Genomic DNA, 15,869 nt, shown 5'->3' on the forward strand with positions numbered 1-15,869 from the left:
AATTTGTATTTAGTTTAGAGTGTGAGTGAGTGCATCAGGAGAGAGATCATATTTCCTCTTATTTGCTATTTTTAAATCCACCTCCAGATGTATGTTGTTCAAAACTTATTAAAACTGAACTATTTATTAGAGGTAGAATCTAATTGGCAATTATCTTTACTAAAGACAGAGAAAGGAAGTATTTAGGGAAGAAAATAATCTGATAGTAATCAGACCTGAACTGGTTCTCTTACCTGCCCTTAAGGCTTCCTACATCCTAGAAAAGAGTTCAGCACTAAATCTGGAAGAAATGAGGTGTTGGATTTCATTAATTCTTTAAAGTTTTTCAAACAATACCATTATTGGGGAGAAATCTGATGGATGTCCTGGAACTTATCAGAAGGTTACATGGCAGTCAATATACATAGTAACAAAGCTTATTGTCCAAATGATTTTTTCACAGTTAGTTTTACATTGGAACCCCATTCTTTGAAATTGTATTGTATAACCATACTAGAACAGCTTATATGTGTATTAAAAGGATAAAGTAAAACATTTCCCTCTGTGCTATAATACATGGAAGGAATGGATCGATAAAATCTTAAAAGTAATAAATGTTTCAAAGACTGAGAAAGCCTGGACTGAACAGGAAGTAGTAGTAGATATTTTCAGTTTATATTCTGCATACAAATAAAGGAGACCCTAATTCTTACACTTAGATTTTGACCTGATTCATTGTGAGGACCAGGTTAATAATTAGATAAACACTGGATGAAAATTATATGCTGCATTGTTGCTTCTTAGAAATAAGATGTAAAATCACTGAAGCTAATTTTTTTTTCCCCAGTTGTCTTACAAATGAGTACTTGAGATGTGTTCTGGAAAGTTTGTTATGTTGCTTCCTGCTTCTTGTTACATTGCATCTTTTCCACAGGCCATAGTACAAGCCACATCAGCAGAGTCATACAGCTATTCTGTTTAACCCCAAATCTCCTCAGGATAGAGTATCTATAAACTTGCTCCATCTCAGCATTGTTAATATCCTTATATGACAGTTTCCCTTCTGTCAGACTTAAGTCTTTGGATTTAGACTTCTGAAAAGCCCATAAATATTTCTTGAAGATACCAGCCAACACATGGTCTTTGGCCTTTCTGAATGTTCTAAGAATGTTATCGAATGGCTATTAGTTAGTCTGTTAGTTATGATCTGAGCATCATGGATTTTTCTGACTATATTATTTTGGATCATACTTTCAACTCATTCAATGATGCAGGTTAAAAGACAATTTATTTAAAATTAAGTCACCATGTGCTCTAAATATCAGAAGGAAGACCACATGTTTACTAAATGAGGTCATGTAGGGATTTCAGAGCATTTTTATATCAAAACTTCTAAAATAAAAATGAGAGAATCAGAACTTCATATTTAACTTGATAAAATATACTACTTTTACCCATAAAGAATATAATGGTTGAAACAGTTTTAAATTTGTCCAGTCCAGGGCAAATCCAGCAAAGGTGTAACATCTTTCAGCTTGAACTAATGCGATAAGTATTTTTCTCTTGGGACAGAGTATTAAGAAATAAGCCTGAAAACAATAAAGAATAAGGCAGTAATTGAGGCATTGTAGACTAATATTAGAAAACAATACGTCAGTGTTGATGATAATTGAAAACATGTACTCATATATATGTCAATGGATCCTGGAACTGAGTTGCTGGGATGCTAATGAGTTTCATCGTTGCTTGGTGGACTGGTGTCAAAGAAATACAGAAACCAGAAAATGTGAAGGGAGGAATGTGTAGAAGTCTTATAATCAAAAATGGATATTCACTTGCATTAATAAACAAAGAAGAAATCTTTCTCATCTTTAAAGATAAACTATTGGTTCTCAGTCCTCCTGGAGGTTTTAAAAGCCTTTCAATGCCTTTATATTCCTTTACAAACAGTAAAGCTTGAAGTATAGCAATGTGTATGCAGAAGTGCTGGCAGGGTTGTCTGGTCAGAACACTTCTGGATTTGGGAGTGCCCTTGGTGTGATTGGGGTATCAGAGGTTTAGGAGCAAGCAGCAATAGGAGCACCGAAATCCTCACCAGAAGTGCTTGCACAGATGTCTATACCATGGCTCTGGGTGGCACAATGGGTATGTACAATTCTTATACAGTATATGTGCTCAATTCACAGCATCCTTGTTAAGTGTTATTAATTAATTTACTATTCTTGGAGAGGATAGGAAAATATATTATGAAAGTATATGAATTCCTAAAGGTGGTACTCTTAACTAAGGGGGAAGTATAAGTTGGGGTGAAAGATCTTAATTGCTGATAAAAAGTTTAAGTTTTGTCAAAGCCAAATGTTGTTCTGAAATGAAAAATTGATGTTGCAAAAAGCACTGAAATCATTACTTATTTTTAGAACTTCCCATTTATTTTCTCAACTGAAACAATATTTTTATTATGAATCTACCAACTGCCTCAGTTGATATGAATTAGAATTTATTAATTTGCAGGAAAAGAAATATTTGAAAAATTTAATTTAGTTTTAATGCTGATTCTCTAAGGAAGATTTTGTATCTGATACTATGGAGGCCAATAGAAATTCTCAAAGGCTGAGGTTGAAACTTGGTGAAAGAAGAGGGGAAGGTACTACTACTTTGCCAGTTTGTCACTTAAATTCTGGCAGTCTTCTAATGCATCCAGAGCCATGTTGCCTGCCTTGATTTTCTGTAGGCAAAATGTGCTTGGAAACTGGTGAGTGCATCCACACAACTCTCTCCCGTACATAAGAAACAGTGGCTTCAAAAGAGCTGTTCTGGCTCTGTTTCTTACAAGCTGTCATCCCAAAATGTTCTAGCAATGTATTTTTGGAAAATACTTAAATTAGGTTAAAATTTCCTATAACTATTATATTTCTCTTTCATTGTACAAAAAGGAAAACAACATTAAAAAGTAAACAGCCCTTTCTTGCTCAATTGGTCTGTTTATGCTTTGAGTATGAAACACAATATAATATTTTATTTTGGATCTAAATAATTTAATTTTGCAGGTCTTACCATTGCAAAATAAATTGAAATCTCTGACTTTCCTCAGCTTGTAGCTGCATTTCATAGTCTAGTTGGTTTGGCAGCAGCAGCTCTTGCATGTATTGCAGAGTATGTGATTGAATATCCATACCTTGATGTTCACGCTTCTGCCAAGGTTCTCAAAATTGTGGCATATCTGGGCACTATATTGGGGTGTACCTTTGCAGTGCTGCTTTAGTGACTTATGCAAAACTGCTGGGTACTCTTTACTTTAGCCTGTGATATGAAATTTAGGATGAAGTTCACTACAGTCCCGTCCCCCCCTTTTTTTCTCCTCAGAATGCAGTTGAATCCTAGGAGGACTTGAGGGCTAATTCTTTTAGCTCCTTTGTGAGGGGAAGGATGTAGCAATTTGGTAGGACTGGAACACAAGGAGGAGGAGGTTAGTAACTTTGGCTTTAGTGGTGATTAGGAGAGATGTTGATGTTGGTCTCAAGGATTTCTTTTGCTGGATTTGCTAGAGCGTATGTTTAACTAGGAGTCTAACTTAGATTCTATAGAGCATTACTCCTAAGATTCTGATGTGAACAGCTAGTGGCTAGAGGAATTGTAGTAAGAGATCTTTTAGGTCCCTATGTATCAATTTATTTCCTACTACAATGATATACAGCTATGGAAGCTTTGTACTCTGAATAATTACTGTGTCCTATTTGCTACTACAAAGCAATCATATATCAAACTGCTTTTGCTTTCCCATAATTAACAAGGCTGAAATAGGAGGAGTCACAGATTATGCCAGGAGCTGGAGCACTTCAATTTCTGAGAATTCCTTCCAAAAAATTCCTAAGTTTTTGTCTTGTATCTGCAATAGGTGGCTCTTTCTTCCAGCTAAACTGATTTCTAAGGAGACCAGTGTCTTTGGTGTTTTTGTTCTGTATCTGTAGCCTGTCTTAATTTCCAGTGCTTTAGGATTAAAAATATTTTAGTGCTAAAGACACTATAGCATTAGAGTAGCCATGCTTGCTTCCAGGTTTGTTGAACTCGGCACCATTTGTACTTGGGCACCAGTAGCTGAATGCTGGCTTGCTTACAGCATCCATAGCTAGGATGATAATTTTTACATCGGATCCAAGCTACACCCCTGGATTAGTGTGAAGTCTTGGTGTTACAGGACTCTCCTCAATTATGGTAATGGTATCAAGAGAGCAATTCTTGAACCGCTTCATTGCAAATAAATGTTAAGGTTTTTGCACACACATCCAGGACTTGCTGAATGCTAGCCACAATGCAGTCTTGCATGTTAGCTGAAAAATTTGGCATAAATTATGAGGAATCAACAAAGTACAATGCAGAATGCTTATCTAGCCCTACAGAAATTCTGTAACAAGTCTGCAAGACCCTGCAGGATCACACAAACCACACTGCAGAGATCCAAAACTTTTTAGCCAGCAGCAGTGGTGTAAAATAAGCTATGGATGTTTATCTAGTCAGATATATATGTAATCCTAGCCATTGCTGTAACTGTGGACTAGTTTTGGAAAGAAATAAGAGTAAGGGTCTTTTCCTGCAAAATAACAAATTATTTCAGCTCCTATTATGCCTGTATAATCTTGCAGCAAAAATTCTAAAGGCATATCTGCTTACATGACCAAACCAAATAATGATCATAGGTAACAATCTTCTGCTAACTGGGTGCTTGAATAAGCTTTTATTTGCTTTTGTTTAACTTATTAAATATTTTAGGAATTATATCATTTCTTGAAATATTAATTTAATTTTTTTTTTCCTTATGTGGTGTTTACTAAATTGCAGGGACTGACACTGACAGCTGTAGGTGGAGCAGATATGCCTGTTACTAACATACCAGTTACTCTGGCTGAGCCTTGTGTGCAGAAGGATTTCTCCTTGACAAGAGCCTTGACAATTGTGGGTGCCTTGATTTGGTTCCTCTGGATAGAGCTATCCTGTCACATGTGTCTGTGGTAAGGAAATACCACTAGTTTGTCCCCTTTTCTGTGTGAAATAACAGTAGGGCATGTACTTTAGAAACTTTTAGCAGTAAGATGTTGCGGGAGATTGGATGACTGGACTGGCTCCCTGACAGAATTTTGCTCATAATGGTAGTAAATAATGAAAAGTTACGACAACTGGATAGATGTCACCTTAAATGTCAAGGATAGTCAAGAAATCGGAATATGTCTGGGTTGCACAATGTGGAGCTGTATAGAGATATCCAGCCAGTTGCAAGCAGTATATATGTGCTAGGAGAGCCCTTCCTCGTTTTTACACTTCCTTTTAGTAGCTCCTTTACCCATAGCTCAAGCACTTCCATGTGGCACTTCACTGAAGAGTGTAACATGCTAACGCTTCAATGCTGGCTGGTCACAGGCATGATGGACTGGGCATTGACTGGCACTCACGTGTCAGCATGGGGCTTAAACTACTGGCCTTCAGAGAGCTGATTCCTTCAGATCAGAGTGGTGGTCTTGTACCATAAGAGAACTTGCATAGCTTTGCCTGAGTTCTAGTGGTTCTGTATGTTAACAGTTCCTAGTACACTAAACCTGGCAATTGAACTTTAAAATCAATTAGGAAAAGCAATAACAGCAATGTGATTTAGTCTTAAAACCAACAATGTAAGTTAACATTTTATGAAATGCTGAATGGCCTTCACTGAAGGATCTCACCCAGCAACTGACTTTAAGGAAATGGGAAATGTGCTGTTTCATAACAAGCAAGATGGGAGTTGTTATTTAAACAAAGAACATCTTTGTTTTGCTAAGAAAAAATGTTAAGGTAGTTTAGGGAAGAGAAGAAAAAATGTTTAAAAATGGCTGGAAAACAAGGTTTTCTCAAAGGCGTATCTGAAAAATCTGTTTGAAATGTGTGATTTTTATGCCAAGTGGGATGCTGAAGCTTTCAAAAAAAAAAAAAAAAAAAAGCCAATGCAATATTGAACTGTTGAACCATTGCCATATCAGCTTCACAGCTTGTTAAAGTAAACTTTAATGAGCTGAAGAATAATGCAGTCTGCCTTCCCAAACAAACTACATGGGAATTTACAGCAAATGAACTATTTATTTTGGGATTCTTTTAATGGACTTGGAACTGTTGTTTTGACCAATATGCTCATTTAATATGTTCATATTTAGGCCATGATCAGACCTTTGCCAAATGTCATTTTTGGGTGGATATGGCACGGCATCTACAGCAGGAAGGAAACCTATAGAATTTGTTGGAACTTGCATTGAAGCTGGATTAGACCAAGCTATGGAAATGATAAAGGAGTCTAATTCTATCATTACCCTGGGTGAGAGTTCAGATATTTGTTGTTCAATTACTCAATAGTAGGCTTTTCAAGCTACCTTGAGTCTTGCATAACATTCTGCATATTTCACTGTTCACTGTCACTTGAATCATGTCAAACTCTTGTTTCCATTTCTTCTGAATCTATCCAATTCATGCTTGTTACCCAAATATTAAAATTGTAAATACCTCTTCTCTCCTTATATGTCACCTGTCTCACTGATGTTAGCAGTCATTCCTGCCTGGGCTTTGCCCATAAATACAGATCTCTACAATCATTAGTCAACTTCATGCCCAGTCATCTCTGTTCCTATGTATATGCTATGCTTCCTCAGAAGCTGGAGTGTCCTGAGCTTTCCAACAGAGTGCCATTTTACTTCACTTTGAAATCTGTTCTGAAAGTCAAAGCCTGCCGAGTCATTTACTTGCAGACTACCTGAGTGCACACTATTAAAGCATTGCCCACCTTCACCTTGACAAGTCTACTCTTCTGTCTTTGATGCTAGCTTTTATCCTTGATTTTAAGTGTTTCAGGGCACAGATTTTGCTTTCTTGTCTTTTGCAGATTAGTGCTAAGTATTAACTGTTATTTTAGTAATGTACAAATATGCAAGAGACTTGAAAATTTGCACTATAGACATTAAAAATACAATATAAGCTAATAAGGAGGTTATAACAAATGTTTGGTCACAAAATACAAGGCTGTATTACTCCTTTCCTATGTTTGCAGTGAAACCTTTTGTTCAGATATATTAAAAAAGTACATTTTTGGGACTCAGTGCCTACTTGTCACCAGTAAACCCATTTAATAGTGTCCTGGATGTATGTGACATTAGTGAAAGCTGAATGCTTCCTGATGTATTGAATTACAACCATAATTAACGTTATAGTTCTAATGAAAGATGTTGATTAACCAGAAGTATCACACTTGATAATACATCTTGGCAGTACTACAGTCCTCATCCTTTTGTAATGGTACAGCATAGGCCAAAAGGGTTCACCAAGGTCCTAGACCTAAGACTACACTAATCTTAATTTCATCATGTTTATGCCACTTGTCATATCCTGGAATTTTGAGGCTTTACTATTGATGTATATTTCAGCTATGATGTAAGTCAGACCTGCTCTTTATGATTAGACCTTAATGAATAACGCCTCACTTTATATCTGTGAACTCTGCTGGGAGTTTTTCTCATCTTAAAAAAATAATGAAGGCCTCTAGCACAGAGCTGGGGACAGTGGAAATACAAAGAATTTGGGCACAAACCTTAAATGGATTTTTTTTTTTTAACCTTTGAATGATACTGGATTATAGCAAAGAAAAATGAGGTAAGTCACTGAAGTTACTTCACTGGGCCTCCCTCTTCATGTTAATTCTAATAAAATCCCTTGCTCTTCCTAAAAATGGGTAACCCAGCACTGCCAAGATTTATGCAGGGTAATCAGCTATTCAGTCTGAGATTTCTCTGAGAATAGCAAGCTTTGGCCAACATTCATTTTCAATTTGCAACAATAACAAAAAAGTTTGTGTCATGATATTTTAGGAGAGTTTCATTCTGAAGGATAACTATACATGGAAAATATTAACAGAGATCAGGAAACATTCAGTTTTCACACATCCTATCTACAGGACAGCACAGCTGAACTGAACTGAAATGTGCTAGCTAATCATTCTTGCATTATAACAAATTGCAAAAAGTTACAGTATTTTATGAATGCATGTGAACAAAAGACTATGGTTCCAAATATCTAGGAGAAGATCCTTAAATAAAATAGGTTTTATGCACTGGATTGCCTGAAGCTATTGAGCACTTGCTACATAGCTGGTTGATCTGTTTTGCACCTCTGCTGAAACCTGAGGTAAGGCCTAGGTATTCTCCCCCACTAAGTTACAAGTGTTAGAAGCACTATATATACCTACAGTTGTAATCAAGCAGACTTCTCCAGCTGACCCAAGAATACAGTTGGCTTCTTTCAGATGCAGCTGCATGCAGTCCTTAGCCAAATGGATGGGTCATCATGATGAGGGGCCTCTGAAAGGAGAGGGATATGGAAAAAAAGAAAGAGAACTGCCAAAGTGCCTCCCCCAGCAAAGCAGGCTGCTGTAGAGGGTAATGTTAAGTCCTGTTGTTTTTGTATAGTCACATTAAAAAATCCAACAGAAAACACTCAAAGTCCTAGAAATTTGTTATTAGTCAAGATGTTTATATACTCTTCCCCTGAAGGTTAAAGAAATTATTTTTAAAAGGGTCAGAGGCTTTATTTGCAATAAAATAGTGAATTCCAAATAGAATGCTGCAGTGTTAAAAACACACACACAAAAAAAATCAATGTTCAGGGTGTTAATGATTTGTGGTTTTAATTTTCACTCACTTAATTGTCTCTTTTGGATTTTTTTTTTCTGTATAAGTCCTAAGTTTGTGAGGATGGCAAATCTTTCCTAATATATTCCACATTGCCTAAGTGAGGAAGACCGTAACAGCTGTGATCATTTCTCTGGAGATGCATATGATCTGTAGCATCAGAAAAAAAGGCAAAAATGGGTCTATACTGCATCTAGGCCTTCTCCCCTCCTTCTGAGGCTGCCAACTATTAAACCAGAGATTATGTAGGCCACTGACAGGTGGGGACCTGGTAATTTCAACAGCACCTTTTCAGATCTTTGTATCACCTTGCACTGACCATATTTCTTTCAAGTAACAGTTCTTCACTGCTTTATCTGTTTTAGAGCTGCTTTGCTTCACTGGACCCAGCTTAATGGATGGGAGTCAAACTATATGATTTTGTTCCAAGCAAATATGCAGGCGATAGCTCATAAAGGAAGGTTTATGAGCTAAATTTAGTACCATGGGATCTTGAATTTACTGTCTCTGAGAAGACTCCATGTCAAATGTTTTCAGCTGACAATCTTAAAAAGTTTCTGATTCACTGTCCATCCTATAAACTCAGTCTGGAAAGGCAAGATGATGTATCTACTTTTCATAAATGTCTGAATTAAGTGTAGCTTCACTGCTGTAAATAAGGCTAATCCGCTTACATTGTTTTATCTGGTGTTCTAAGTTTGTCAATGTTATATTTGCATGCATTTTAGGAACTTAGCATGGAAAACAGATATTTCTGTGTTAGACTGCTTTTATTCCCCTCTTTACTCGAAGTAGACCTACTGCTGTCTTACACCTGGAGGCTTTTCTCCATGTAACAGTACACTAAATTCCTTTGGCTTGTGCATCTCAGTCACTTGGAGGGCTCTTGCAGAAGATGATAGAAAAATGGCACAGCTGGAACATCCTTGCCCTCTCTGGTTGCCAGGCTCCTGGGAGGCATAGCCAGCCCTGTGGTTAGAAAGGAAAAAAAAAAAAAGGAAGGAATTGGTAGGCACACGGGTAAGTGTTTGGCAGAGGATCACTGCTGCTTTTGTAGATGTCACATTTCACAAACCCATTAAAGAGTTACTTGAAGGATTCCAATGTGCATGAGGATAAGGGTGACCTAGGTGATACTGCTAGTGCTACAGCTCTAAACTAAGCCCCATTTATCAGCAGAAATATTCTAGAAACACACCATTCATGAGCACTGTGGCTAGAGTTTTTAGGAATTATTAGCAATTCTTAGAGCTGTGTTCTACCATCTTAACCCAAGCTGTGGAATCTCTTGAACTACTAAAATGTTAATTCCTGGACATACAATGGATTGTGTGTGTAAATGGAGTGCTTCTTGAACGCAGAACCATGGAGCTGAGGAACTGAACAGAATAGAGATTGTAGATTTAGACCGTGAGTAGTGTTGAAATAAACCACATGCTATAATATAATGGATGTCATCCTCAGATTCCACATATGCGCTCTATTTAGCAACCTCACAAGGGCCTTGCATAAGACTGCCTCTTAAATCTTAGGAGTATTTATTTTCATTATATCTTACTCAGAGAATGCACAAAATTTTTTTAATAGTTTTCATTAGCACATGTAACTGCCAAGATTCGATTCTAGGTTTGAACACCAACAGATGGACCTAATTTTTTCATTCAGATGAAACAACAAACTGTCGTCGTTTATTGTATACTTGATTAATGTGCTTTGGTGTTGTCTTGATAACTTGAAGCAGTGGCTTTTCCTTTCATAATAACACATTTTGTAATATATTTCCTTTTTGTCTCAGATACAGACTTGGCTCTGGTTATTGGTGCAAATGACACAGTAAACTCAACAGCACAGGAAGATCCCAATTCTATTATCACTAGCATGCCAATATTGGAACGCTGGAAAGCAAAAAAGGTACTGAAAACCAATGGCAGAGTTCAGTACAGTGTTAGTTATGATATGTTAATTTCTCACTAGAAAAGTGCTGACATATAGAGAGATAAGCAAGAAATGTCTTTTCTTAACTGATGCCTCACAAGATGAATATACACAGGCACATGTTTAACGGAAAATGGCCACTGCCTATACAGACAGGGCAGAACTGTGCAGGGGCCTAGAAAAAGAAATCCTGGCTGCTTCCATAGGACCATCTGTATGTTGGAACAGCTACAGTATTGGATGTTACCTTGCTTGCTTGAATCTACTGTGTTAGTTTTCATGGACTTCAAAAGATTCAAGATTTTTGTTTCTTACCCTATTGTATTTTTTCAATACATTCTCCTTTTAAAATGAGCAAAATCAGTTAGGCTATGCCTACTTTACACATTATTCTGCATTTGAGAATTTATCAGCATAGTTTCATTGGCAAATTCCCTGGCAGCTGCTTCAGGCATTGATTTTAAACCAGTTCCCCAGATAAAGTAGGCCATATTCAAGGAAAAGAGGAAGCTTTTGGCGATGTAAAGGTTTCTATGTTATATTTTTTTGCTAACACAGTCATGATAGAAAAGAATGCAAGCAGTTTTGTACTCTTAACTGACATAGGTATGCAGATCGAAGCCAATATTCTAAACAGACTTAGACATGTGTGAGGTTAAAAGAGGAAGTAGCGTAATCCAACTGCTTCAAGTAGACTAAGGTGCTTTACATGATGTTTCTGAAAATTGAAGCTGTATCAAGTTGCTTCCTTGTCTGCTGTAAGTATGAAAAAAATTGATGCTGCAGCATTGATTCAGCCCAAAGGAAGCCTGTGAACAGAGAAAGCGAGATAGAATGTTTCTGCTGCATAGACTAAACACTAGAAAATGCAGGTTCAGGTCAGCTGGAATTCATGCTGCATTTGGCAAACAATTTAGTCATGAAACTGAAGCCCCAAAAATAATTTTTGAAAGAAATAAAACATTTATGATGATTTGAAATACATAACTTTTATTTAGCATTAGCAGCAACATTTGAAATTAAGTCTGTAGTTTCATCTTGAGCAAACTTTTTTGCTGGAACCCAAAGTACTGCTCTTCTGTAGAAAAGACACTATGGATACTTTTTTTTAGACTTACAAAGAGTCTGATTCTATTCAATTCATTAGTATCTGTCTCCAAAGCAAATAGTTTCAGCAATTGTACTAAAGCAGACCTTTAGAGTGTGAGGGTGGCATTCAAGTTTCTAAACTTGAATATTATGGTTTATAAAAAAAAACAAACCCAAGACTCACTGATTATATGAGACACCTCAAAATGGAGTGCATCCTAGGAATGTTTTTTTATAATTCAATTTTTAATTGAGTAGAAGTAAGGTTTTCCATATGGAAAGCAGCTAACTCATTGATGAAAGCCTCAAAAGTCCTAAAGTATGTTTAAAACCAGGACTTGTAGACATTAACAGATATAGACATTAATAAGACTAGAGATTATAGCCAATCATGGTTGCTAGCATGTCTGTTGAAGATTATACTGAGACATAAAACATCACAAAAAATGAAAAATCCATGTTATTTACCTCACAGGCAACTTGTTTTATTAAACTTACATGTTATTCCAGATCATATGCACAAAATGTATTCTCACAGAGTAAAGGCCAGGTCTTATCTCTTTGGTAGGACAGAAGATATACTATAAAATTTACAGTTACATTAATAGGTTTACATGTTGTTGTTTGTCATAAAATTACATTGAAATAAATACTAGTATGAACTGAGGAATTTATAAACTAATTGCATATTATTAATAAACAAACCAAAACATCAGAGAAACGCTAACTCTGGTTTGATTTTTTTTTAATTATTTTTTTAATTCTCCAGTAAGTAATCAAAAGACAGCAAAGCATCATGTTGATTATATATAACACGATTTTTCCATCAAGGGTCACATATGTGCATGTTCACTGTAGGTGCTCATGCATGCAATTATTTGATGAAAACGTATTTTCCTTAGTACCAGGGTGGGTGTGCTCTTGCTCCTTTCTCCTCTTCTCTGCTAAACAAATGGTGGAGCACGATCCATGGCATTTTCTCTGTGCAGGGGAGTCAGAATTTCTGTGTAGTTCAACACTCTCTGAATTTTTCTTTGCAGTTTTACTTTTAATTGTTTTGGAATAACCTGTTTACCCTTTCGGCCTCTTTTGGCATGCCCTGTTAAGCCTGGGTGGATGTGCTTAAATTTTTTTTTTTTTTTTTCTTTACAAATCTAGTCCCGCAGTGCTGCTTGGAGATGCAAAGAAAGTGGGATACTTTACAAGGCAAGAGTAGGGAAATACACTAGATTCATTAGCAGTGATATTCAGAATGGTGAAAAGGTATGAAATATTTGTTTTTTCAGTGTGTTGTTTGGAGACATAATACAGCACGTGTGCTGGATAGTGCATTCAAACTTAACAAATTATTTCCTAGTCAACTACTCATCTGTGTACATTAACAGGCTCAGCTATATGTCTGTATCTAATTAAAGTATACATTTACTCTGTACATATAAAACAGTTTATTCTTTAATTTTGTAAACTCTGATACCAAACTGATTTTCTTTGTCTTTATGTTCCCTAAGACAGAAACAGTGTAGGAGAAAATCTTTGGCTTGTGTCCTAATGCATTTATGGCTAGGAGGAAGGTATATACTCATTGATATTTACACATGTGCACATACTTCTGTATAGCTCTTCCGTCCCTATTGGAAAATTTTACCATCAGAACCTTTGAAGTAACAATACTCAGCCTTTAGATTTCATGCTGAGTTCAACTGGCTTATGGGCCCAGCTTTATATGTAGAGACACGTTATTCAGAGGCAGAAATTAACTTTACAGGTGAGGGAAGTGAAGTGCACAGGATCACAGGTTGAATAGGACTCAATCTTGGGTATACTGGTATGGAGGATCCTCTTCTGTTCACTCTTCTTCTGTGCTATGTTTCTAACCATCCTATTGAAACACCAGTGGTCTGAAAAGTCAGCAGTAAAATCATAATTGATTTGAATGTGATAACAGCACCAGTATTGCTAAAGCTAGACAAAAAAATTCCATTTTCAGTGAGGTGAAAATACAAAGTCTATTTTGCATTAGAGAAGTAGTTCCCACCTCTTGCTGTGGGACTCAAGAGCTATTTGAATTTTTTTCTGCAGGTAGCAGTGAAGAAACCACACAGCTATGAGTGTCTTTAATGTGATACATTACTTTCAAAATTCTACAGCATCTGATTTCTTTTCAGAATCCATAAAATGGCAGCAATGCGTTATCTTTCCCAACAAGTGAACAGGAAGAATGTTGTAAATTTTTCATATAAACACTTACTTTGAATGTTGGTATTACTAAGTGTCACTAGTCAAAATCAACATTCTTACTAATGACAACATTGGAATTTTACTAGAATAATGTCTCTCAAGACAAGAGATAACAGTTCAGGAATTATGTTGAGTTGTTCAGTACCTTAATGGGTGACCTCATATTCTGGTGTCAATAGATCAGTGTCTTACTGCCACGTGATCTCTTCATCTTAGTGGGAAAGCTTTCCTGTTTTAACACTGCTGCAGTTACCATTTTGTGTCACAAAACAAGTTTGATGAATTCAGTTGATGCACAGCTTTCTGGAGTACTTTGAAACACAAGTTAATGGTACCTAGGAGTGTATTAACTGTGTTATAGTAAATGATGGGAAACTAATAGAAAGTTCCCCCCCCCTCCGTATTTTGGTATTTTCAAAGATAGGGATAGGTGGAATGGATTTTCATATCACACTACATTTTCTGTAAGCATGCTATGACCATCATTTATGAAGACAGATTGATTTTTAAAGCATTCAGGCAAAATACTGAAACTCAGTGCAAGAGAAATGCAAGAACAGGTCACTACATTACTCTGCAATTGGGTCTCATGAAGCCTATGTGGAAAACCAGATGGATTCAAACTGAAAAAAAAAAAAAAATTGCAAGCAGCAGTAGCAAAGGATTTAAATTAGGCAAGATTACAAATACTTTGGAAGGTTTTGTTGTAGATTCCAAGTTGCCATCTCTTTTCAATCTCAGTGTACCTTCACCCCATGCACTGACATGACCCTTTATTCAACCTAGGCTTGGATGACATTTGTGCTACCTTCCAGGAAAGGAATTGTTTTTTGCAGCTCCCTCTCTTATTCATTTTGAGAAAAGGATTAAATACTCCCTCTGACCAAGCATACAGGCATGCTAAGTGAAGCCACTTCACGCGCCTGGCCAAACAAAGAACAAAAATACCCACAATAAGCAAAAGCAGATGGCTTCAGTGGCAGGAAATGAATGAGCCAGACTGCAGGTAAAATGGTTCTCTGAACACATCATGGAGGTTTGTAATGACAGGTTCTTTGTTATCTGGGGCCTCCCCACAGGAGGCCAGATGTCTTCTGTTGTGAAAGGAGATAGATAGAGATGCTCTTCCTTTTCCTCCCCCTTTAACTTATGGCTGTTTAAGTTACTGCTAATGGAAGTAGAAGCCTGTTTTCCCCCTTGCTCTCTGATGTTTTTGGAAACAGAAGAGATAGTGAAGGGGTATTCTGATATGAAAGAAAAGGCCCAGAACTGGCCTTTACCTCCCCATGACCCTCATTTTAAAGAACAGGGAGGTCAGTGCTGCTAATTGCACTTGAAAGGATTAACCACTTGATTGCTTTCATTTGGTGGAAAAAAAATTATTCAGTCTCAAAGCTGCAAAAATATATCAGCAGTATTGAGACATTTTCGGCATGAGGTGGATGACTTGGTTGGTTTGGCTTCTTATACCAGTACTGAAATTAAATAGAGGGCTTAAAGTATTTTTACAGAGGGGAGAGCAGGAGATGGGAAAGAAATGGAAACTGTATCTCCTGCTCAGAGAGAAAAGATTTGCATCAGAAGTGACAATAACCTCCTTCCTGCCTTCATAAAAGGTTATCGCAGGAACAGACCATAATTAATTACAGATATTAGATGTGCCTCTGTCACTTGGTATAATAATGACTCTTGCATTACGCTTAGGTTGCACTCAAAGAAAAAAAATCTGAACCCAATTCCTGGACACAGTGTTCCAGATTTAAAATCTTTTCTGTACATTGATTTCACCTGAGAATTAAAACTAATCTACTTTTGGAATAGATTCTTAATTCCCATTGCTCAAATAAAGTGAGGTACACAAAACTTAAATTTGGAAACCATTTTTAACCTTATGAAACTATTTTCCAAAAGTAACAAAGAACAGCTTATACAAGC

The 15,869-nt window shown here is 36.6% G+C and overlaps 1 pseudogene; it reads left to right on the forward strand.

Moving 5' to 3' along the window:
* Positions 1–1,195: 1,195 nt before the first annotated feature.
* Positions 1,196–13,814, forward strand: LOC142038562 (NAD(P) transhydrogenase, mitochondrial-like; annotated as a pseudogene).
* The last annotated feature ends 2,055 nt before the right edge of the window (positions 13,815–15,869 follow it).

Source organism: Buteo buteo, chromosome 13 (genome assembly GCF_964188355.1).
Source record: "Buteo buteo chromosome 13, bButBut1.hap1.1, whole genome shotgun sequence".
Taxonomy (NCBI): domain Eukaryota; kingdom Metazoa; phylum Chordata; class Aves; order Accipitriformes; family Accipitridae; genus Buteo; species Buteo buteo.